This window comes from Dendrobates tinctorius, unplaced genomic scaffold (assembly GCF_039654945.1).
Source record: "Dendrobates tinctorius isolate UK_male_01 unplaced genomic scaffold, ASM3965494v1 ptg000184l, whole genome shotgun sequence".
Lineage (NCBI taxonomy): Eukaryota > Metazoa > Chordata > Amphibia > Anura > Dendrobatidae > Dendrobates > Dendrobates tinctorius.
The window spans coordinates 9,267,978-9,292,590 of NW_027361851.1; positions in this window are offsets into that span (position 1 = coordinate 9,267,978).

Genomic DNA, 24,613 nt, shown 5'->3' on the forward strand with positions numbered 1-24,613 from the left:
AAGTATGTTACTCTATGTTATATGTACTGTATGTCTATGTATGTATTGTATGAATGTATTGTATGTATGTAGTATATATGTGGTATGTATGTAGCATGTAGTATGTATGTAGTATGTATGTAGCATGCATGTAGCATGCAGTATGTATGTAGCATGCATGTAGTATATATGTAGTATGTATGTAGCATGCATGTAGTATATATGTAGTATGTATGTAGCATGTAGCATGTATGTAGTATGTATGTGGTATGTATGTAGCATGTAGTATGTATGTAGCATGCATGTAGTATATATGTAGTATGTATGTAGCATGTATGTAGTATGTATGTAGTATGTATGTGGTATGTATGTAGCATGTAGTATGTATGTAGCATGCATGTAGCATGCATGTAGTTTGTATGTAGCATGCATGTAGTATGTATGTATGTAGTATGTATGTAGCATGCATGTAGTATGTATGTAGTATGTATGTAGTATGTATGTAGCATGCAGTATGTATGTAGCATGTATGTAGCATGTATGTAGTATATATGTAGTATGTATGTAGCATGTAGTATGTATGTAGCATGCATGTAGTATGTATGTAGTATGTATGTAGTATTTATTTATTTTATTTTTTTAACATTTAACACATTAGCCGGATGATGGGACTACTACTGTCCCATCATTGGCTAATGTGTCAATCACTGTCATGGTAGCAGGCATCGCCAGATGGGACTTGTAGTCCCATCGGACGATGCTTGCACAGACCCCCGGACATCAGCACAGCCCCCCGGCAGGCCGGCACAGCCCCCCGGCAGGCCGGTACAGACCCCCACAGGGTGCACAGACCACCAGCAGGCCGGCACAGCCCCCCGGCAGGCCGGTACAGAGCCCACAGGGTGCACAGACCACCGGCAGGCCGGCACAGCCCCCCGGCAGGCCGGTACAGACCCCCACAGGGTGCGCAGACCACCGGCAGGCCGGCACAGCCCCCCGGCAGGCCGGTACAGACCCCGGGCAGTCCACACAGCCCCCCGGCAGGCCGGCAGAGACCCCCGGAAGGCCCGAAATGACGGCGCATCATGATGCGCACACACCGCGCATCATGATGACGTCAGGCTGTCAATCAACTTTGAACTTCCGATTCCGATGCCGAATTCCGATATTGAAAAAATATCGGAAGTCGGTATCGGAATTCCGATACAGCAAGTATCGGCCGATACCCGATACTTGCGGTATCGGAATGCTCAACACTAGTTAGAACGCATAAATTGGAGTGCATATGCACATAATGTCTAGCTGTATTCAAAAATGAGATATTTAGCAAAAAAATTGATCAATTCAATTGAGCCACCCCGCCGTGCCAAGGCAATCTCATATGGGGGGTCCTACTCTATATATTTTTAATAAATGCTGTGCCATTACGGCCTCCTAAATACATTTAGAGCATGACCACATCAAGTGCTGTGTTCATTGTGATGGATTAGGCTGCTGTGCACACACACGGCAGCCCCACCCTACCCCAAGCTTTATTTAATTGTGCACCTGTGTCTGGACCAACATCACCCTTCATCTATGTTTGCTGGTCAGGCAATGTGTGGAGGCCATTCCTGATGTCTGTGTTCAGACCTGGTTGGCCTTCATCTGCACTTGCTTCATCTGGCTTCATGGGAGCGATCCAGTAATGTTCAGGTACAGATTGCACTTGATGTGGTCATGCTCTAAATGTATTTAGGAGGCCGTAATGGCACAGCATTTATTAAAAATATATAGAGTAGGACCCCCCATATGAGATTGCCTTGGCGCGGCGGGGTGGCTCAATTGAATTGATCAATTTTTTTGCTAAATATCTCATTTTTGAATACAGCTAGACATTATGTGCATATGCACTCCAATTTATGCGTTCTAACCTTAAGCAGTGCTGGCTTCCCCCCCTATTTTCTTCAAAAGACTATATCAGCACTCAGGTATATTCTGAAGACAGAGCAAAAGATCAACAGATCAGAGACAAAAATGGAATTCAGCTCACCCCGGCCGGGGATGGCAGAACTCCCAAAAAACAAGGCAAAACAAAAACAAAACTGAAGAGTACATAGCAGAGCAGAAAAACTTAGCTTTGAGATGCAGGAATCAGACTGGTCTCCAAGAATCCAGCAGGAAAGTCACCAGCCAGGAAGAAGGGCGTCGGCAGCCTTATATCCAGTCCTCAATTCCAGCCACCCAGTCATCATCTAGCTGCCCAGGTGTTTGATAATCAGCCTCACTACCTTCCCTCACCAGAGGAGGGATTTTATCAGACCTCAATGGTGAAGGGAAAAATGAACTCACAACAGTACCTCACCCTTGAGGACGGGTCACCGAACCCTCATCCATGCCACCAGGGTGATCCGGGTGAGCCCGATGAAAGGCATGCACCAATCTTTCGGCATGAATATCAGAGGCAGAGACCCAGGAATTATCCTCCTGACCATAACCCTTCCACTTAACCAAATACTGGAGTCTCCGTTTAGCCAGACGGGAATCCAGTATCTTCTCTACCTCATATTCCATGTTACCTTCAACCAATATAGGGTCAGGAGGTGCCACCACAGGAACTACTGGTTCAACAAACCTCTTCAACAAGGACTTATGAAACACATTATGAATTTTAAATGTGACAGGAAGAGCCAACCGAAAAGAGACCAGATTAATAATCTCCAAAATCTTGTAAGGTCCAATAAATCTAGGCTTAAACTTAGGAGAAGCCACCTTCATAGCGATATTTTTTGATGACAACCAAACCATATCGCCCACCTTAAACTGGGGACCTACGGTCCTACGCCGGTTGGAAAACCGCTGGGCCTTTTCCTGGGAGAGAGACAACTTATCCACTACTTGGTCCCAGATCTGGTGCATTCTCTCCACCACAGTGTCAACACCTGGGCAGGCAGAAGGCTCCACCTGCCCTGAAGAAAATCAAGGGTGAAAACCAAAGTTACAAAAAAAAAGGTGACATCAAAGTGGCAGAACTAGCTCTATTATTTAAAGCAAATTCGGCCAAGGGCAAAAATGAAACCCAATCATCCTGATCGGCAGAAATAAAACATCTCAAATATGACTCCAAAGTCTGGTTTGTTCTCTCCGTCTGCCCATTGGTCTGAGGGTGAAACGCAGAGGAGAAGGACAACTGAATTCCCAGCTTGGAACAGAAAGTCCTCCAAAATCTAGACACAAACTGAACTCCTCTGTCAGATACAATGTTCTCAGGAATCCCGTGCAAGCGAGCCACCTGTTGCAAAAACAAGGGCACCAACTCAGAGGAAGATGGCAACTTAGGGAGTGGTACAAGATGGACCATCTTAGAGAATCTATCGCAAATCACCCAAATTATTATTATTATTATTATTTATTGTTATAGCGCCATTTATTCCATGGCGCTTTACATGTGAGAAGGGGTATACATAAAAACAAGTACAATAATCTTAAACAATACAAGTCATAACTGGTACAGGAGGAGAGAGGACCCTGCCCGCGAGGGCTCACAATCTTCAAGGGATGGGTGGTAATACAGTAGGCGAGGGTAGAGCTGGTCGTGCAGCGGTTTGGTCGATGGGTGGTTACTGCAGGTTATAGGCTTGTCGGAAGAGGTGGGTCTTCAGGCTCTTTTTGAAGGTTTCGATGGTAGGTGAGAGTCTGATATGATGTGGTAGAGAGTTCAAGAGTAGGGGTGATGCGCGAGAGAAATCTTGTATGCGATTGTGGGAAGAGGAGATAAGAGGGGAGTAGAGAAGGAGATCTTGTGAGGATCGGAGGTTGCGTGCAGGAAAGTACCGGGAGACGAGGTCACAGATGTATGGAGGAGACAAGTTGTGGATGGCTTTGTATGTCATGGTTAGGGTTTTGTAATGGAGTCTCTGGGCAATTGGGAGCCAGTGAAGGGATTGACAGAGGGGAGAAGCTGGGGAATAGCGGGGGGACAGGTGGATTAGTCGGGCAGCAGAGTTTAGAATAGATTGGAGGGGTGCGAGAGTGTTTGAGGGGAGGCCACAGAGCATGAGGTTGCAGTAGTCAAGGCGAGAGATGATGAGGGCATGGACTAGGGTTTTTGCAGATTCTTGGGTGAGGAATGAACGGATGCGTGAAATATTTTTGAGTTGAAGTCGGCATGAAGTGGAAAGGGTTTGGATATGTGGTTTGAAGGAGAGATCAGCGTCAAGGATTACTCCGAGGCAGCGAGCTTGTGGGACTGGAGAGAGTGGGCAGTCATTTACTGTAATTGATAGGTTCGTAGGGGGGGTCGCGTGAGATGGGGGAAAGATGATGAATTCTGTTTTGTCCATGTTGAGTTTCAGATATCTAGTGGAGAAGAAGGATGAAATAGTGGACAGACATTGAGGGATTCTGGTTAGTAGGGAGGTGATATCTGGTCCAGAGATGTAGATCTGTGTGTCATCAGCATAAAGATGATACTGAAAGCCATGAGATTCTATGAGCTGTCCCAGGCCAAAGGTGTAAATAGAGAACAGCAGGGGCCCAAGGACTGAACCTTGTGGGACTCCGACAGATAGGGGGCGAGGTGAGGAGGTGGTGTGTGAGTGGGAGACGCTGAATGTCCGGTCTGTTAGGTAAGATGAGATCCAGGAGAGGGCCAAGTCTGTGATGCCGAGGGATGAGAGGGTCTGTAATAATAGGGAATGGTCCACTGTGTCAAAGGCAGCCGACAGGTCCAGGAGGAGGAGGACAGAGTAGTGTCGCTTGCTCTTGGCAGTTAAGAGGTCATTGGTGACCTTAGTAAGGGCTGTTTCAGTGGAGTGGTGTGACCGGAAGCCAGATTGTAAGCGGTCGAAGAGGGAGCAAGAAGAGAGATGGGAGGACAGTTCAAGGTAGACGTGTTGTTCCAGTAGCTTGGAGGCGTATGGGAGAAGTGATATAGGGCGATAGCTAGATACAGAGGATGGGTCAAGAGAGGGCTTTTTGAGGATAGGTGTGATGGAGGCATGTTTAAAGCTTGAGGGGAAAACACCAGTTGTTAGTGATAGGTTGAAGAGATGGGTTAGGGTTGGGATGAAGACTGTGGTGAGGTTTGGGATGAAGTGGGATGGGATGGGGTAGAGTGCACAGGTGGTGAGATGTGATCTTGAGAGTAGAGTGGAGAGTCGATCTTCTGTAATGGTGGAGAAGTTGGTTTTGAAGGTGGAGGGCTGGGAAGTCGGGAGGAAGGGCTCTGGGGGTTGTTGACCAAAACTGTCCCTGATGTTATCAATTTTCTGCTTGAAAAATGAGGCAAAGTCTTCAGCTGAGATGAGTGGGGAGGGAGGAGGTGCTGGGGGGCGGAGGAGAGAATTGAAGGTGTTGAATAACTGTTTAGGGTTGCGAGACAGGGAGGATATGAGAGATGAGAAGTAGGTTTGTTTAGCTGTGGCGAGTGTGGTCTTGAAAGTAGTGAGGGACTGTTTGAATGCGATGAAGTGCTCGTTGGAGTGGGATCTTTTCCATCTGCGCTCAGCAGCCCTGGAAGCTCGCCTCAGCTCTTTGGTCAGGCTGGTGTGCCAGGGCTGTCTGTTGATTTTGCGAGTTTTGGTATGTGTAAGTGGGGCAGCGGATTCCAAAGCTACAGCTATTGTGGTGTTATATAGAGCGGCAGCGTCATCCGCATTGTGTAAGGAACTTATATCTGTAAGAGGGAGGAGGCATTCAGAGAATGAGTGTAGGTCAAGGTGTTTAAGATTCCTGCGAGGGTGTGAAAGTTTGTGGGGTGAGGATTGTAGACATGGAGTGAAGAGGGAAGAGAATGTGAGCAGGTTGTGGTCAGAGAGAGGAAGAGGTGAGTTAGAGAGGTTAGATAGGGAGCAGAGGCGGGTGAAGATGAGGTCCAGTGTGTGGCCATCTTTGTGGGTGGCTGTAGAAGACCATTGAGTGAGGCCGAAGGAGGAAGTGAGAGATAGAAGTTTAGTGGCAGCTGAGAGGGAAGTGTCAATGGGGATGTTGAAGTCGCCCATGATGATGGTAGGGATGTCAGCGGAAAGGAAATGAAGTAACCAGGTGGTGAAGTGGTCAAAGAAGGTGGTGGCTGGCCCTGGGGGGCGGTAGATGACAGCCAGTTGGAGGTTGGAGGGGGAGTAGATGCGCACAGAGTGCACCTCAAAGGAAGGGAGGGTAACAGAGGGTGGCAGTGGGATTGGGGTGAAGGAGCAGGTATCTGACAGGAGAAAACCAACTCCTCCACCATGTTTGCTGCTGGGGCGGGGGGTGTGAGAAAGGTGGAAGCCACCATACGAAAGTGCAGCAGGAGAGGCTGTGTCAGAAGGGGTGAGCCAGGTTTCGGTGATGGCGAGGAAGGAGAGTTTGGTAGTAACAAAAAGATCATGGATGTAGGAAAGCTTGTTGCAGACAGAGCGAGCGTTCCACAGAGCTCCTGTTAGTGGGACTGGGGAAGCGGGGGCTGGGTGAATGGGTATAAGGTTGGAGAGGTTACGGAAGGTTGTGATAGAGCGTGGATGGGAGGTAGAAATGACTGTGGGAATGTGGTGAGGAGGACCAGGATTTGGAGAGATATCACCAGCAGTGAGAAGGAGCAGAGAAAGTGTTAGCAGGTGGGAGCAGGAGAGGGCATGAGGGGGCTGTCTGTGTTTGGAGACAGAGGATTGTATGTTAAGGAACAGTTTTGAGGCGGAGGTGAGGTGGATGGGGAGGATTGAAGAAGAGATGAACAGTTCCTTACTAGGAGTAGGGATTAGGGGAATTAGCAGAAAGTGAAGGATTATTGGGGTGAAAGTGATAACAAACAGAAACATTGTTTACAGTGACTGTCCAGTTACCTTCAGTTCCCTTCTGGTTCAATTCTGGTTTTAATTCTTAAATTAATCTTCACACTTCTAGCACACACTTATAGCAATCACAATGCAGACTGAAGTCTATGCAGACTTGTGCTCTGCAATATATGTACAACTAAGTGCAGTCAGGTGTGAAGCAGAGAGGAGTGGTCTCTGCTCATCTTGGCCAGACAATTAAGAGTGGACCATATGTATATGATCAAGCCAGAGTAAACAAGGTCATAAATAACACTGGGGTAAGCTGGGGTTAGCTGAAAGGCATACCATGTGAATGCTAGGTGCAGAGGCAAGTCTATGTGCAAAGCTGGGTGATGCACTGTGTGTCCTTCATAGACAGACAGCAGGAGAGCAGGAGAGCTGGGTGGATGGACATACCATGTGAATGCTAGGTGCAGAGGCAAGTCTATGTGCAAAGCTGGGTGATGCACTGTGTGTCCTAAATAGACAGACAGCAGGAGAGCATGAGAGCTGGGTGGATGGACATACCATGTGAATGCTAGGTGCAGAGGCAAGTCTATGTGCAAAGCTGGGTGATGCACTGTGTGTCCTTCATAGACAGACAGCAGGAGAGCAGGAGAGCTGGGTGGATGGACATACCATGTGAATGCTAGGTGCAGAGGCAAGTCTATGTGCAAGCTATGTGCAAAGCTATGTCCAAATAACAGTCATTCTCTGAGAGACAGGCATATCAGAGATAAAATCCATTGAAATATGGGTCCATGGACTCCTGGGCACCGGCAAAGGCATCAACAACCCACTAGAGCGAGAACAAGGTTTTGACCGGGAGCAAGTCCCACGGGACTGCACAAAATTCCTGACATCATGAGACAAGGCGGGCCACCAAAAAGACCGACTCACCAGATCTCTAGTACCAAAAATACCTGGATGACCAGCCAATGCAGAGCAATGAACTTCAGACATCATTCTCTTCCTCCACTGGTCAGGAACATACAACTTTCCACTGGGACAACGCTCAGGTTTGTCCTCCTGAAACTCTTCCAGAGCACGTCCCAAATCAGGCGAGATGGCAGAAAGAACTACCCCCTCGCCTAAGATGGTAGCAGGCTTAGTCACAACAGGAGAATCAGCAAGGAAACTCCTAGAGAGGGCGTCTGCCTTGACATTCTTAGTGCCCGGAAGAAAAGAGACCACAAAATCAAAACGTGTGAAAAACAAGGCCCACCTAGCCTGTCTAGGATTCAAGCGCTTGGCCGACTGCAGGTAAATCAAATTCTTGTGGTCAGTAAGGACCACGACTTGGTGTTTGGCTCCCTCCAACCAATGTCTCCACTCCTCAAATGCCCATTTCATGGCCAACAGTTCCCGATTCCCCACATCATAGTTACGTTCGGATGGGGTGAACTTTCGGGAAAAGAAAGCACAAGGATTCATTTTAGATGTCACAGGATCTTTTTGGGACAACACCGCTCCTGCACCAATCTCAGAAGCGTCCACCTCCACCTGAAACGGGAGTGAGACATCAGGTTGCCGCAAAACCGGAGCAGAAGTGAATCTTTGCTTCAGCTCCTGAAAGGAAGAAACAGCCTCTGGAGACCAATTCAGCACATCAGCACCCTTCCTAGTCAAATGGCTTGGCAATACCAGAAAAATTAGCTATAAATTTCCGATAAAAATTAGCAAAACCCAAAAACTTCTTGAGGGCCTTCAAGAAGTGGGCTGAACCCAATCATAAATGGCCTGTACCTTGGCCGGGTCCATTTCAATAGTTGACGGAGACAAAATAAATCCCAAAAATGAAATCCTCTGTACCCGAAAAAGGCATTTCGATCCCTTAACATACAGTGAATTCTCCCTCAAAATCCGGAACACAGTCCGAACATGTTCCACATGAGAGTCCCAATTCTTGGAGAAGATCAAAATATCATCCAGATAGATAATCAAAAATTTATCCACAAAGTCTCGTAATATATCGTTCATGAAGCACTGGAAGACAGAAGGGGCATTAGTGAGCCCAAAAGGCATCACCAGGTACTCAAAATGTCCCTCCGGAGTATTAAACGCCATCTTCCATTCATCCCCATGCTTAATGTGAATAAGATTATACACCCCCCTGAGGTCAAGCTTGGTAAACCAGCAAGCACCTTTAACTCTGGAGAATAGATCAGAAATCAGAGGTAACGGATACTGATATTTAACAGTAATTTTGTTGAGGGCACGATAGTCAATACAAGGCCTTAATGAACCATCCTTTTTAGCCACAAAAAAACCCCCAGCACATAAGGTTGAAGAGGATGGTCTAATATGACCCTTCTCCAATGCCTCCTTAATATAGGATCGCATAGCCTCGTGCTCGGGTACAGATAAATTGAAAAGCCGACCCTTGGGGAATTTACACCCCGGGTTCAGCTCAATTGCACAGTCATAACTCCTATGAGGAGGCAAAGACGCAGACTCATTCTCACTAAATACATCATAAAAGTCAGCCAAATAGTCAGGAACATCATGCGACTGGGGAGAGGTGGAGAAAACAGGAGCATCACTAAGAGCACACCGACAACCCCAACTCACCACAGACAAAGATTTCCAATCCAGAACTGGATTATGGATTTGCAACCAGGGAAACCCCAGAACAATGGTATCATGCAAATTATGCAACACCAAAAATCTGCAATTTTCTTGATGGTCTGGGGTGACCCGCATTACCACCTGGGTCCAAAACTGAGGTTTATTCTTCGCCAAAGGAGTAGCATCAATACCCCTCAAAGGGATAGGCATCCGCAGAGGTGTCATAGGAAATCCACACCGTTTAGCAAAATCCAAGTCCATCAGGTTAAGAGCTGCTCCTGAATCCACAAAAGCCTTGGCGGAAAATGTGGACAGGGAGCAGATCAGAGTAATTGCCAGAAGAAACTTAGGTTGAACATCACCCACAGAAAACGTGTGTGCACAACGTTTCTCTCGTTTAGGGCAGACAGAAATAATATGTGAGGCATCTCCACAAAAAAAACACAGCTTATTACGCCTTCTGAACTCCTGACGTTGCGCCCTAGACAAAACTCTATCACATTGCATAGGTTCAGACATTTTTCAACAGGTGGCAACATCTCTCGTGTAGTTTTGCATTCACGTAAACGCCGATCCACCTGAATGGCTAATGACATAGAATCGTCAAGACCAGAGGGAACAGGAAATCCCACCATAGTATCTTTTACAGTTTCTGACAAACCCTTCCGAAAGAGGGCTGCCAAGGCACCATCATTCCAGGTAGTAAGGACCGCCCACTTTCGGAATTTCTGACAGTACAACTCTGCCAAATCCCGACCCTGGCTTAATGCCAACAGGGTCATTTCAGCCTGATCAATAGCATTAGGTTCATCATACAACAACCCCAAGGCTTGAAGAAATGCGTTCACATTATTCAGAATAAGATCATCAGGTTTCAAAGAAAACGCCCAATCCTGGGGATCGCCGCACAGCAAAGAGATGACAAATTTAACCTGCTGCGCGGAGTTCCCCGACGAGTTAGGCTTCAAGGCAAAAAATAATTTACAATTATTCTTGAAATTCAAGAATTTAGACCGATCCCCAAAAAACACATCGGGAGTGGGAATCTTTTGTTCAGCCGCATGTGAATGAGCAAGATAGGCGGAAATTCCCCGCTCTTCAGCAGCGAGCTGCTCCACACGATCAGACAATTGCTTCATCTCCATTGAAAGAAAAATTCCCCCTACGGCCTCAGAGATATAGAGGAAAAAATATGCACACACAAAAAAAAAAAAAAATTCTGACACTTTTTTTTTTTTTTTTTACAATTCTCTCCTGCTATTGAGTACCCTAGGATCTGCGGTATGGCTGGTGATTCTGTTATGATGAGTCACCGAAGGAGGAAAAAACAAAATACCAGCTGAGTCCAGAAAAACCAGAGAGGTTGGCAGCTATCGGATTGCAGACCCCTGGACCTATCCACAACAACTAGCAGTAGCCGTGGGGTGTTCCTACGGTGCCCTAGACCCCTCGATCACAGCCGGAGAACTACATAGCCTAAATACAGAAAGGGGATAAAATAAACTGCCCCAGAGCAGACCCCAAAGCAATAGGCAGCCCCCAACATATAATGACGGTGAAGCAAGATGAAAACACTAACACAGATAGAAAGATAGGTTGAGCAAATGATGGGGCCCAAGCTAACTACATAGGACAGGATAGGAAAGCTGCTGTCTGCCATCCGCAAAAACCCTATCAAAATGAGCCAACCGACTGATAGGAAAAACAGGCCCTGAAGTCGCTAGGCTTCAAAAGACTATATCAGCACTCAGGTATATTCTGAAGACAGAGCAAAAGATCAACAGATCAGAGACAAAAATGGAATTCAGCTCACCCCCGGCCTTCCCAAAAAACAAGGCAAAACAAAAACAAAACTGAAGAGTACAAAGCAGAGCAGAAAAACTTAGCTTTGAGATGCAGGAATCAGACTGGTCTCCAAGAATCCAGCAGGAAAGTCACCAGCCAGGAAGAAGGGCTTCGGCAGCCTTATATCCAGTCCTCAATTCCAGCCACCCAGTCATCGTCTAGCTGCCCAGGTGTTTGATAATCAGCCTCACTACCTTCCCTCACCAGAGGAGGGATTTCATCAGACCTCAATGGTGAAGGGAAAAATGAACTCACAACAGGACAGGCAGAACTCATAACAGGGACAGAACCGGATCAAAACCAAACAAGCAAGCAAGATATCAGGCACAAGGCACACGTACGCACAAGGTCAACTAACTCAGCCGAGGGCAGGAGTATAACTGACACCGGACCTAGGTCCAGTGAGCATTAAATAGCCACCCTCTGCCAGAGAGAGGCGGAACAATTAACCCCCAGTCTGATCATGACGGGCCAAAGCGAAACCCCATCCTGGATCATGACAGCAGATATTCGATACTGTTTGAGAAGCAGACAGCTCTATACGGTGTATGTATGTAAAATTTTAAATATCCATCTATTTTTTTCCAGAGTCACACACACACCCGCTATCTCTGAATAGATGTGACCGTAATCCAAATAGCAGATATAGGATACTGATTGAGAAGCTGACAGCTCTATACTGTGTATGTATGGAAAATTTTAAATCTCCGTTTAAAATTGCGGTCACTGTCTTGAATGCACAAATGTTCTGCGCTGCACCACCTTCAGTACCTCGGATGGAAGGAGACAGTTCGATATATGCCATCGAATATCCTGTGGCAGTACGAACGTGATCTATTACACCACATGTGACTGTCCAAAAATTTATATTGGACTTACGTCGAGGGAGCTTAGGATGAGGGTGCGTGAACACGTGCGGGACATCTGTGCATCCAAGACAGTGACCGATATGTCCCTCCTTAAAACCTTGCCCCGCCATTTTCGACAATATCATAATGGCGAATCAACTTCCCTTAAAATTAGAGGGACTGATCAAGTACATTTAGGGGCGAGGGGGGGAATTATAAACGTAGGTTGGCTCAAATTTAGGCCAAGTGGATTATCACACTTGACACAATGGCCCCCAAAGGGCTTAATGAATCATTGTCGTTTGCCTCTTTTTTGTAGGGTATCCTGAACGCTGAATATTTTCCTATTAGGCCTTTTTGGTCCGTTTTATTTATTTATTTTGTGCCCCCTCTTCCCCACTGTTTCCCCATATCCCAGGTTTTGGGTTGGTTTTATTCATTGTTTATGTGTGTTTTTTTGATATATGTTCCACTTATTTTCTTTTTCAGTTTATGCTGGACCTCTTTTCCATCCATCAATTGGATCTATATTTTATATTTATACTTGGCTGTTCCACTGGCCTTAATTTTAATATCTACACTGGATGCTCATTATCTTGGACATTGGTGACTATGGGATGCTATAATTTGAAGAGATTAAATGTGCTGTGATGTTATATCTGAATTCTTCAGTACCCTCTGATATATATGTATAAATCTCTACTTGCATTTGCCTGTGTTATGTGAATATATATTTCTGTCCACTTTTGACCTGTGCCCAACATTCTGTGCACTACTTTGATGCATGTTACATTCATTGGTATCAGTGGTTGGGCGCATGCCCACTGTCCCTGTTTGTGGCCGACATGCGGATGAGTGTCTTTTGCCTTCCTCCGGGCTCCCGGGGACTCCTCCTCCCCTGCTGCCCGGGGTAACGTTTGCCGCTCTCTCCTGCATTGTCCGGCCCTTCGGGTGTACAGCGCGCATGCGCCGCGCCGAACCGCTTTGATTGGCTGATCGGGAACCATGTGACTAATCACATGGGCTTAAGAAGGTCCTGTGCGCACTCCCCGGTATACTTCCCTTGAGAAAGCGTGCCTGTAGTCACGCGAAACGCGCGTCGGGCGTTCCCCTTACCTGGTCCCGGGTCCACTCAGCCTCTATTTGTCCATCTGGTAAGATATCTTTTCAAACTGGCCATATGAGATTTACTTGTGTACACTAGGTTATTACAACGGATCTATAATGTGGCATAGGGGAATTAGCAGACACTGGTTACTTACCTAGATGTGGCTATATCCTATATATATACTGTTTTGTTATTTGATATCTTGTGGCTGGGTGTTCTTCCCGGGCTTCTGTTTTCTACCCTGTGGTGTCTTTTTACTCTTTGTGCTTTTGTACTAAGTGATACATATGCTAACTAATAAAGACGTATTTTTATTATACTCACCTAGTTACTCATATTTTCTCTTTGCATGTATATCTAATGGAGTGGGTGTTTCAGGTGTTTTCCTGATTGGGGTGGCTACTTATAGCCCTTAACCCTATTTCTGACATAGTGATAATGTCACTGAGGTTTTTGCATTTATTAATTGTTTCTGTGTCTTTCACAGCCTACCTCAGCCTTAATATGGATTTTCGTGCCCGCGATCAGACATGGCGTGCACTCATTAATGACACATTACAGGATGATACAGAAGGGGGCCCAGGGGGGACTAGTGGGGCAATTCAGGAGATCACTAATCAATTCAAGGATTTACTTCGTAAAAGGACTCATATTTGTTGGAACCATGCGTTCTTAGAAAAATATTTACATAGAGACCTAATAGCACGAGGTCTACGTATACAGGTTTTCCCATCGTTTCCTATTCAGGATGACGATTTTATAAATAAATGGGAAACCCTGACTAATACATGCTCCAGAGGTTTTATGGAACTACTGAAACAAATTAATCAGGACTCTTTGGTGTCACTTGAAACTGAGATGGAAGCTCTACAAGTTATTCTTCGTAGAGATATGACTGGTGATCTTTTAAAAAAATTTAATGAGGAAATGGATGATCTTTCTCAGAAGTGGGCTCAAGAAATCCAGTCCACTAAGGCTAAAAAATTCCAGAGAGATGTGGAGGATAAAAAATCAGCACGTATGTATAAATGGCGAAATCCTCAGGATCGTTCTCGACCGCAATTTAGAAGTTTGTCACGTTCTCAATCAAGGTCTGCCTCTATGAGGTCAAATACTTCCGGAGAGAATGAGTATGGCTCTAAAAATTCTTCCAATACGGGTCCTTCAGGCTTTATCCCTACAACTAAGCGTATTATGACAAGACAAATCACTAAGAACAAGTCCAATGCGGGAAATGTGTCCCAATCCCAGGGAGGTGTACAGGTACTCAATTTATCTACTCATGTCCTGTCCAAAATACAATTGGAAGTTTTGTCCAGAGGGTTGTCTTTTTGTCCAACTAACTCTTTCCACTTCTTTACAGCCATAAAGGACCTACACTTGTTTTGACGCAAACTATTATTGCGTAAATTACATGCCAGGAGGACCTCCAGGGAGATGATCAGTGAGGTCGAGAGAGAAGCTCTTCGCAATTTGGAGGATCTATTGGATGAGCAAACAGCTCCGTCAACAAGTAGGTTTCCAACATCTATTTTTCCAAAGTCAACAAAATTCCCCCCCTTGTCGCTATGCCCGGCCATTGAAGTCTTTACCAAATTGGTTTCTGAGGACTTCAAAGAACTATCGACTAAGCGTCGATATGATAATTTGACGCATGCTCAACGTATTGCTATACGAGAGCTACAAAAGCTTACTGACGTGGTCTTCAAGCCAGCCGACAAGGGGGGGAATATTGTCGTCTGGCCCCACGATAAATATGAGCGTGAGGCCTTTCGTCAATTAAGAGATCCTAATACCTACTCACGTTTATCGTCTAACCCACTTGCGACCTTCTCTCTCGACCTCCAGCGCCTCCTCTTGGAGGCTCTGGACAATAATGTCATCTCAAGGCAGGAATTTGATGGTCTTGTGCCTAAGTATCCGAGGATTCCAACTTTCTATTTACTACCCAAGGTCCATAAGAACGCCCTTGACCCTCCAGGGCATCCTATAGTGTCAGGCATTGACGAACTCTGTGATCCTATCTGTCAATTTATTGATTTTAACTTAAAACCGCTGGTGGAAACTCTACCATCATATATACGCGACACTACGGACGCCCTGGCTAGGGTCAATGGTGTTTTTGTGGACCAAGGGACTCTATTGGTGACTGCCGATGTGGAAAGCCTCTATACGTGTATTGAACACTCTCACGGTTTGGATGCGGTCCGCCTCTTCCTGGGCGCTTCCGATCTGGGTGGTCCCTTGTGTGGGCTTATCCTCAAGCTGTTGCACTTTATCCTTACCCACAATTTTTTTACTTTTAAAGATCAATATTTTTTACAGAAGCGCGGCACGGCCATGGGCGCGGCCTGTGCGCCTGCGTATGCTAATCTCTTCCTCGGTTCGTGGGAGAGATTAATCTTTGGCGATGCAGGCGTGCAGGCCGCTTCCCATGTGCTGTGCTGGCACAGGTATATAGATGATATTTTCTTTTTGTGGGATGGATCGGTGCAACAGCTTGGGGATTTCATGAGGACGCTGAACCATAATGAATTTAATATCCACTTGACCTATTCCTATGATAACACTAAGATTAGTTTTCTGGATATTACCATGAGTGTTGATCACTCTGGTTATATCCAGACGGATGTTTATCGTAAACTGACATCCGTTAACTCTTTGGTTCATGCGTCCTCTGCCCACAACAATTCCACCATAGGGGCCGTCCCGGTCGGACAGTTCCTACGGGCGAGGCGGATCTGCTCTTCGGATACCAAATTTGAGATTCAATCGGCTGATTTGAAGATGCGATTTCTGATCCGTGGATACTCAAATAGAAGTATCAAAAAAGGCTACTTAAGAGCAAGGGCAACACCACGCGGCAGTCTCCTTGAATCTTTGAAGAGGCCCTCTCGTTCAAATAAGGAGGAACCTATTAGATTTATATCTACTTTCAATCATCAATGGGAGGATATGAGACAGATCCTTATGAAACACTGGTCTATTTTGGGTACTGAACCCTCACTGGGAGCATCCTTGGGATCGTATCCCTCAATGACTCCAAGAAGGTCCAAAAATCTTAAGGACCTTCTCATGCAGAGTCACTACCTACCCGTACAGGCTAATCCGTTTGGCTCCAGGGGCCCTACACCTGGTTCCATACCCTGCGGTCACTGTCTTGCATGCACAAATGTTCTGCGCTGCACCACCTTCAGTACCTCGGATGGAAGGAGACAGTTCGATATACGCCATCGAATATCCTGTGGCAGTACGAACGTGATCTATTACGCCACATGTGACTGTCCAAAAATTTATATTGGACTTACGTCGAGGGAGCTTAGGATGAGGGTGCGTGAACACGTGCGGGACATCTGTGCATCCAAGACAGTGACCGATATGTCCCTCCTTAAAACCTTGCCCCGCCATTTTCGACAATATCATAATGGCGAATCAACTTCCCTTAAAATTAGACGGATTGATCAAGTACATTTAGGGGCGAGGGGGGGGAATTATAAACGTAGGTTGGCTCAAATTGAGGCCAAGTGGATTATTACACTTGACACAATGGCCCCCAAAGGGCTTAATGAATCATTGTCATTTGCCGCTTTTTTGTAGGGTATCCTGAACGCTGAATATTTTCCTATTGGGCCTTTTTGGTCCGTTTTATTTATTTATTTTGTACCCCCTCTTCCCCACTGTTTCCCCATATCCCAGGTTTTGGGTTGGTTTTATTCATTATTGTTTATGTGTGTTTTTTTGATATATGTTCCACTTATTTTCTTTTTCAGTTTATGCTGGACCTCTTTTCCATCCATCAATTGGATCCATATTTTATATTTATACTTGGCTGTTCCACTGGCCTTAATTTTAATATCTACACTGGATGCTCATTATCTTGGACATTGGTGTCTATGGACGACTATGGGATGCTATAATTTGAAGAGATTAAATGTGCTGTGATGTTATATCTGAATTCTTCAGTACCCTCTGATATATATGTATAAATCTCTACTTGCATTTGCCTGTGTTATGTGAATATATATTTCTGTCCACTTTTGACCTGTGCCCAACATTCTGTGCACTACTTTGATGCATGTTACATTCATTGGTATCAGTGGTTGGGCGCATGCCCACTGTCCCTGTTTGTGGCCGACATGCGGATGAGTGTCTTTTGCCTTCCTCCGGGCTCCCGGGGACTCCTCCTCCCCTGCTGCCCGGGGTAACGTTTGCCGCTCTCTCCTGCATTGTTCCGCCCTTCGGTTGTACAGCGCGCATGCGCCGCGCCGAACCACTTTGATTGGCTGATCGGGAACCATGTGACTAATCACATGGTCTTAAGAAGGTCCTGTGCGCACTCCCTGGTATACTTCCCTTGAGAAAGCGTGCCTGTAGTCACGCGAAACGCGCGTCGGGCGTTCCCCTTACCTGGTCCCGGGTCCACTCAGCCTCTATTTGTACATCTGGTAAGATATCTTTTCAAACTGGCCATATGAGATTTACTTGTGTACACTAGGTTATTACAACGGATCTATAATGTGGCGTAGGGTAATTAGCAGACACTGGTTACTTACCTAGATGTGGCTATATCCTATATATACTGTTTTGTTATTTGATATCTTGTGGCTGGGTGTTCTTCCTGGGCTTCTGTTTTCTACCCTGTGGTGTCTTTTTACTGTTTGTGCTTTTGTACTAAGTGATACATATGCTAACTAATAAAGACGTATTTTTATTATACTCACCTAGTTACTCATATTTTCTCTTTGCATGCAGCTCTATACTGTGTATGTATGGAAAATTTTAAATCTCCGTTTTTTTTTTCTGGAGTCACACACACACGCTGTCTCTGTATAGATGTGACCGTAATCCAAACAGCAGATATACGATAGTGTTTGAGAAGCGGACACCTCTATAAGGTGTATGTATGGAAAAATGTATATCTCCGTTTTTTTTTATGGAGTCACACACGCTGTCTCTGTATAGATGTGACCGTAATCAAAACAGCAGATATACTGTACGATAGTGTTTGAGAAGCGGACACCTCTATACGGTGTGAGTATGGAAAATTTTAAATCTCCGTCTATTTTTTTCTGGAGTCACACACACACGCTGTCTCTGTATAGATGTGACCGTAACCCAAACAGCAAATATACGATAGTGTTTGAGAAGCGGACACCTCTATACGGTGTGTGTATGGAAAATTTTAAATCTCCGTCTATTTTTTTCTGGAGTCACACACACACGCTGTCTCTGTATAGATGTGACCGTAATCCAAACAGCAGATATACGATAGTGTTTGAGAAGTGGACACTTCTATACGGTGTGAGTATGGAAAATTTTAAATCTCCATTTTTTTCTGGAGTCACACACACGCTGTCTCTGTATAGATGTGACCGTAATCCAAACAGCAGATATACGATAGTGTTTGAGAAGCGGACACCTCTATACGGTGTGTATATGGAAAATTTTAAATCTGTCTATTTTTTTCCGGAGTCACACACACACGCTGTCTCTGTATAGATGTGACCGTAATCCAAACAGCAGATATACGATAGTGTTTGAGAAGCGGACAGCTCTATACGGTGTACCGTATTTTTCGGACTATAAGGCGCACCGGACCTTAAGATGCACCCCAATTTTCAGACGGAAAATAGAGAAAAAAATAATAATGTGTCAAATGGGGGTCCATCTTACAGTCCGATTCAGCTTACCTGGGAAGGGATCCGGCACAGGTGGAGGAGTGGTCACAGGGGTCATTCAGTGGTCCAGGCTCGTGCGGTGGCGGCTCTGTGCTTGGGCAGGTTGGTTGTGCTGGAGCAGCTGGGCTGGGCTGTGCTGGGGCAGGTGGGCTGTGGCAGCTGTGCTGGGGCTGGGGCAGCTGTGCAGTGCTGGGGCTGGGGCAAGTGGGCTGTGCTGGGGCAGCTGAGCTGTGGCACCTGTGCTGGGGCAGCTGGGCTGTGCTGGGGCAACTGTGCTGGGGCTGGGGCAGGTGGGCTGTGCTGGGGCAGCTGTGCTGGGGCTGGGGCAGCTGGGCTGTGCTGGGGCAGCTGGGCTGTGCTGGGGCAGGTGGGCTCTGTGGGGTGAGGGTAGCGGCTCTCTGTGCATTGGTGCAGGAGCGGCGGCTCCACTGGCATTTCCTCCAAGCCCGGAGGCCCCCGCACATCCCTTGCTGGCCGCCGCCATGTTGCGGTGGCCTCCGGGAGCATGGCCGCCGGAAAGATGGCTGCCGGTCCGGGGACGGCGCATGCGCAGGTTCAGATCTCGTCCCGAGATTTGAATCTCGTCCCCCGAGATCTCGGGACGAGATCTGAACCTGCGCATGCACCGTCCCCGGACCGGCGCCAATCTTTCCGGCGTCCATGCTCCCGGAGGCCACCGCAACATGACGGCGGCCAGCAAGGGATGTGCGGGGGCCTCCAGGCTTGTAGGAAATGCTGGCGGAGCCGCCGCCCCTGCACCGCAGCACAGGGAGCCGCTACCCCTGCACGGGAGCACAGCCCGCTGCCACCACTGCACTACAGAGCCCCGCGGCACCCGCACCAGCCTCGGAGGTAGGAACATTGCGACCATAAGATGCACCCCCCACTTTCCCAAAAAATTTTTTGGGAAAAAAGTGCGTCTTATGGTCTGAAAAATACGGTATGTATGGAAAATTTTAAATCTCCGTCTGTTTTTTTCCGGAGTCACACACACACGCTGTCTCTGTATAGATGTGACCGTAATCCAAACAGCAGATACACGATACTGTTTGAGAAGCAGACACCTCTATACGGTGTGTGTATGGAAAATTTTAAATCTGTCTATTTTTTTCCGGAGTCACACACACGCTGTCTCTGTATAGATGTGACCGTAATCCAAACAGCAGATATACGATAGTGTTTGAGAAGCGGACAGCTCTATACGGTGTACCGTATTTTTCGGACTATAAGGCGCACCGGACCTTAAGACGCACCCCAATTTTCAGACGGAAAATAGAGAAAAAAATAATAATGTGTCAAATGGGGGTCCGTCTTACAGTCCGATTCAGCTTACCTGGGAAGGGATCCGACACAGGTGGAGGAGTGGTCACAGGGGTCATTCAGTGGTCCAGGCTCGTGCGGTGGCGGCTCTGTGCTTGGGCAGGTTGGTTGTGCTGGAGCAGCTGGGCTGTACTGGGGCAGCTGGGCTGGGCTGTGCTGTGGCAGCTGGGCTGTGGCAGCTGTGCTGGGGCTGGGGCAGCTGTGCAGTGCTGGGGCTGGGGCAAGTGGGCTGTGCTGGGGCAGCTGAGCTGTGGCACCTGTGCTGGGGCAGCTGGGCTGTGCTGGGGCAACTGTGCTGGGGCTGGGGCAGGTGGGCTGTGCTGGGGCAGCTGTGCTGGGGCTGGGGCAGCTGTGCTGTGCTGGGGCAGCTGGGCTGTGCTGGGGCAGGTGGGCTCTGTGGGGTGAGGGTAGCGGCTCTCTGTGCTTTGGTGCAGGAGTGGCGGCTCCACCGGCATTTCCTCCAAGCCCGGAGGCCCCCGCACATCCCTTGCTGGCCGCCACCATGTTGCGGTGGCCTCCGGGAGCATGGCCACCGGAAAGATGGCTGCCGGTCCGGGGACGGCGTATACGCAGGTTCAGATCTCGTCCCCCGAGATCTCGGGACGAGATCTGAACCTGCGCATGCACCGTCCCCGGACCGGCGGCCATCTTTCCGGCGTCCATGCTCCCGGAGGCCACCGCAACATGACGGCGGCCAGCAAGGGATGTGCGGGGGCCTCCGGGCTTGTAGGAAATGCTGGCGGAGCCGCCGCCCCTGCACCGCAGCACAAGGAGCCGCTACCCCTGCACCGGAGCACAGCCCGCTGCCACCACTGCACTACAGAGCCCCGCGGCACCCGCACCAGCCTCGGAGGTAGGAACATTGCGACCATAAGATGCACCCCCCACTTTCCCCAAAAATTTTTGGGGAAAAAAGTGCCTCTTATGGTCCGAAAAATACGGTATGTATGGAAAATTTTAAATCTCCGTCTGTTTTTTTCCGGAGTCACACACACACGCTGTCTCTGTATAGATGTGACCGTAATCCAAACAGCAGATACACGATACTGTTTGAGAAGCAGACACCTCTATACGGTGTATGTATGGAAAAATGTGAATCTCCATCTATTTTTTAATGGAGTCATACACACGCCCTCTCTGTATGGATGTGACCGTAATCCAAACAGCAGATATACGATACTGTTTGAGAAGCAAAAAGCTCTATATGGTGTGTGTATGGAAAAAAAAATTTTTCCGGGGTCACACACGCTGTCTGTTAAGCGTCAGATTTCTGTTACTGCACAGTGGGAATCCCAAGGCCTGCTCCCAGTGATATCCCATTTCTCCCCTGCCGCAGAGGAGGTTGCTCAGCAAACTCGTCGGTCCCGGCGCTCTGCCCAGACCAGCTCTGTGGGTTTGTTTGCTGCTGCCACCTCTGGCACAGCTATGGCTATGCATGCTGCTCAGCAGCGAGTTTCTCCAGGGACTAAGTCCCCATGTCGGGCCACTGAGCATGCCCGTGGAATGATCTCCCATTGGAGATCGAAGGTCACGTGCTCAGGTCCTGCGCGTGTTCGGATTGGCCCATCCGAGGAGCCAGGAAGGTCTCGGAGGCGCGCGGCTATAAAAGGTTTGCATGGCTGCTCGGCCATGTGCTAGGATAGACTGTAATTTAAGACTATGAGGAGTGAGTGGTGTATGCACGTATGAATGTCTCTGGTGACTGACTCATTATGAAACCCCTACCCTTGGTACGCATGTGTTGTGCAGTCTAGCCTGCTAGCGCCCAGGCTTAGGTGTAGGTAGGTCAGAGTCTGAGTCAGGCATTATCCCTCATCAGTGACTTAGCACACCTCAGTGCACGTGCTCCACACTCCATTGCCAGCGTCTATAGTGGCGTTCGTGGCAGTGACGCCGCGCGCTCAGAGGGCCTAGAGGGACTCTAACCCCGTGTCCTTGGGGTAGAGTTCTGTGGCTGCTTTCTGTGCGCTCCTTGGCCGGGCTCTGTGAGCTAAACAGGCAGTGGCATTTATGTTCAGCGGTAGTGTGGCTCTGTGAGTTAACAGAGTTCGCTCCTATTCACACTGGGTGACGTAACCCACGTGTGACCTTTCCACACCGCTTTATACTTCCGCCATTACCTACAAACCAAAAGCAGGCTAATATCAAAGCTCATCCATCACAAGATATAATACCCAAAGAAAAAAATGGATTAAAGAGCAATAAAGTAAAAAATGTATATTTTTATTATTATTTTCTTCCAAAAAAAGGAATAATAGAATACAAGTAATGAGTCAATCAAGAATCACAATATATAAAGGAATCAGCGACACTTAGTATCCACATACAGATTAGAAATGGTATCTAAATAGGCAAGTAAAAATAGATTGCACAAAAATTGGTTTGATATAGTAGATATATATATACATACATATGTGTCAAAATACTGTATATAGTATAATGCATAGTTGCAAATTGTTTCCAAATATGTGTATATGTGACATGCCCCCCGAGGAAGCTAAATAGCGAAACGTGCGTTGGGGTCCCGGTTTCCACTATTAGTAAGTCTGCGTCTTGGCTTATTGTAATTTTTGCATAACAATTTTTTGCACTGGTTCTTTTTGACTTCATTATATCTGGCAGTGTTATCTATCACCATTGACATATGATTACATTTTCTATTTCCTTATGTATATTTGGCAGATCCGTTTTTTTAGGATTGCTTTAACATTATTTATTATAGACCTATGGATATATTTTGATATACGCACCTGTGCACTTTAATATCTAATTAGTGACATAAACTGACTTGTCTTTCATATACACATATTTGGAAAAAATTTGCAACTATGCATTATACTATATATTTTGCCACATATGTATGTATATATATATCTACTATATGAAACCAATTTTTGTGCAATCTATTTTTACTTGCCCATTTAGATACCCTTTCTAATCTATATGTGGATACTAAGTGTCGCTGATTCCTTTATATATTGTGATTCTTGATTGACTCATTACTTGTATTCTATTATTCCTTTTTTTGGAAGAAAATAATAATATAAATATACATTTTTTACTTTATTGCTCTTTAATCCATTTTTTTAATTGGGTATTATTCCGCAATTAACTAGCAGCAGTGTACCAGCTCTGCCTGGTGGACCCCGGTCTGCGAACGCACCTACCATTATTTTATAATTTGTTGCATTCCACCAGCCCTAACATTATCCTAGTGCCAGGGTCTGGCTAGTAATGGCGGGTGAACAGCGACTGCTGCAGTACATCCGGCAGCTGCACTGCAGGTTGGTGGCTCTCGAGCGTTCAGCCTCAGCTGCGGATGTTACTGCAGTCGCTGTTCAGGCAGCCACAGAGGCTGTCTCCCGTGTGACCACTGCCATCCCTGCCCCGACTTTGTCCCGCCTCCCGCTGCTCGAGAAGTTCTCGGGTGATAGTGCCTCTTGTAGGGGTTTCATGAGCCAGTACTCGATACAGCTGGAGCTGCTGGCAGCACGATTCCCCTCCGAGCGGGCCAAAGTGGGATTTATTATTTCTCTCTTGTCGGGCAGGGCTTTGGAGTGGGCCATACCGCTGTGGGAGCGTGGTGATCTTATGGTGCAGAGTGCCTCACGGTTCTTGGACACGCTGAAGCATAACTTCCTGGGACCGCGAGTCACCCATGACACCGCGCTCCGGCTGCTGGCATTGTCACAGGGTTCGTTCATGGTCAGCCACTTTGCCATCCAGTTCCAGACGCTGGCCTCGGAGTTAGAGTGGCCAGATAATGTCCTCATTCTGACTTTCTGGAGAGGTTTGGCTGGCCATGTGAAGGACGCTCTGGCCACCAGGGAGATTCCTGCTACACTGGAGGAGCTTATCACCGTCTCCACCCGTATAGACCTTCGCTTTGCTGAGCGAAGGTTGGAGCGGTCCCAGTGTAGGCAGAGGTTTAGGTTGGCACCCAGTTTTGCTAAACCTCTGGAATCTCCCGATCGGGCGTCCGAGCGTCAGGTGGCTTCTCGCAAGGGATCCAGGCCCCGGCCCTCTCGAGCCCCTGTGATCTGACATGGTTGCCGGCCGTCTGGTCACTTTGACAACCAGTGCCCACAGTGGCTGGGAAGACGCTGGACCCTAGTGGTTGTAGGAGGCGGCTCACTAGAATACACACCGTTTTCCTCCAAGTTGTCCTTTAAGGGAACACTTGGGTTTTGTTCTTCCACTCTGGCGGTGGAGGTTTGCATAGATTCCAGAGCAGAGGGCAATTTTATGTCATCTGCCTTCGCTCAATGGCACGCGATACCACTGCTTATGATGTCCAAGCCAGTCACCGTCAGAGTAGTGAATGGCGTGACTCTGTCCTCACAGATTACCCACCAAACCGCTCCACTGTTACTCTTGGTGTCTTTATCTCATCAAGAGACAATATCCCTCCTTGCCATGCCCGAGGATATCGACCAGGTCCTTCTAGGGGTCCCCTGGTTGCGGTATCACTCTCCCCATATAGAGTGGTCCTCC